Source organism: Rhea americana, unplaced genomic scaffold (genome assembly GCF_003343005.1).
Source record: "Rhea americana isolate MKP2758 unplaced genomic scaffold, rheAme1 scaffold_166, whole genome shotgun sequence".
In the NCBI taxonomy this organism is placed as follows: domain Eukaryota; kingdom Metazoa; phylum Chordata; class Aves; order Rheiformes; family Rheidae; genus Rhea; species Rhea americana.
In genome coordinates this window covers 196,465-198,547 of record NW_028185772.1, presented here as the reverse complement: position 1 = coordinate 198,547, position 2,083 = coordinate 196,465, and positions in this window count along the sequence as shown.

Genomic DNA, 2,083 nt, shown 5'->3' with positions numbered 1-2,083 from the left:
CGCCGCGCGGGGCCGGGGGCGGGGCGGGGGGCGGAGATCTCGCGAGAGCGGCTGCGGCCGCCGCGGGAATTTTCAAATTCGCGGGGCTCGGCCCGGGGCGGCGGCCGTCTGCAGGGGTGGGGCTGCCGCGCGGCCCCCTCCGAACTACGCGTCCCAGCGTGCCTTGCGGCCGCCGCTTCCGCCCCGCCGCATCAGCTTCCGGCCGCCGCGGGCGGGCCCCGCGCGGGGCACGCTGGGAAATGCAGTCCCTGGAGGACGGCGTCACGAGCCGGCCGCAGGCGGGCACCATTTTCTCTGCCGCCTGTGCCGGCTGGCGACCTGGTGGCGGGGGCATCGCTGCCCCTTGGCAGCAGCGGTCGCAGGACAGCTGCACGGCACGGGCCGCTCAGTCCTCCGCACGGCGGGCGTTTGGCTTCGTACTAGCGATTTGCGGGCTTGTTTTTTAGGCCCTGCTGCAGACTTGCGCTGGCCCAGCTGCAGCTGCGACAGCTGCAGTCGCACCAGTGCTAGCGACGGCACGAAGGTGGCGGCAGCTGTGTTGCAGTCAGTCTGCTGAGCTGCTTACCGCTGTGCTAGGTGCCTGTGATGGCGGTGGTTCTGTGTTAAAATCCAAGCTTGAGCAGTACAAATGGGGCTATGACAGCAGTATTTTGCCAGTAAAATATATTGAGTGCCAATAAAATACCTTCAGCTATAGAAGTAGCCTACAAAAAAGCAGAAAGAAAACATAAGTATCAGATCTAGACAAGCACAGAGACCCCAGAAAAGTAGTGCTAGACAGGTTTTTGATGTAAACACCGTAACCAGAGACAGTGTCTCTCTTTGATTCCTACTGTGATCGAGGGAAGAGGACTTTACCTGTTGAAAATAGATTTCCAGAACTGCTTGATTTTTGATGGGTTTTCTAATTTATTATCCAGTTGATTATTTCTACTTGACTGCAAAAGTCTGAACAACAAGGAAGCAGAAGCTAGCATTTAATGAAATAATACTGGGAATTAAGAATATGTTTTAAAAGTGAATTAGCTCTAAATATTAGATATATTTTTTAGGCTAAAAACATACCTTTATGCCAACATAAATAAGCATTTCTTTACAAATGAAAACCATGACTGTGATGCACATTCTCCACTGAATGCAGAGGCACTTAACGAGAGGCACTTAACTATACAAAACTATTTTTTGCAGCCATTACAATGATAGTTCTTTGGGTCAGTTTGCCACAGTAAGTTATGACCTTCCCATTTCCTTTGCAACATCACCAGCATCTTGGCAAGACACTAGGCTGTGTAGTTTTTGCCACTCGGAGGTAGAACATCAGCAACATTAGAAGAAGGATGTATCTTTGCACCTTGCACTTAAATTACTATTCTTTCAATCTTAGTTTGTGATTTTTGATGTTCCAGATGTTGTTTCACTCAGGATGAGAAGCTGATAACAGTGAGATACCTTTAGTGCAGTACTGCTTATGTTCAAAGAATGAGCAAAGTCCCGCTTTCTTATACTGGACAGGAACTGGGTGGCAGAAGAGAGTTCCAACCTCCTTTCCAACGAGCAGTTGCACTCAGGACCCCAACTTTTTCTCTAGATAGCCAAGTACAAGGCTTTTTGTTCTTTTTCATGTTTTCAAATCCCCACCAACATCCAGGATACACTTAATCATTCTGCAAAAGTCTGTTTGGTATTTCTTTTATTCAGTTACCAAAAGGGCTCAGTTGCCTAAGTAAGAGAAATCCATTGGCCCTCCCAGCTTCAACAGAGCATAGTACAGTCAGTAACACACTTAAATGACAGCCGCCTAATTTCTTCTGTTCAAGTGCTTTGCTGTTGTCGCAATTTAGGTAGAACTTAGTGAACTCACAATGGTGCTTGCAGCATCATTTCTTTTCACCTTACAGTTTAAATTAAGGCACAAGGACTTCTGTTTCACCTTTAAAAACAAAAGGAGAAAATTTGTATCCCTAGCATTTGAATAGGTTTTTCTACTTTCTTGCTACGTTTTCTGCAACTCACGTATTACCCATCACAAGGAGATTCATTGTACATTACATTCAAGATTATTTTCATTATAATGTACAATTTG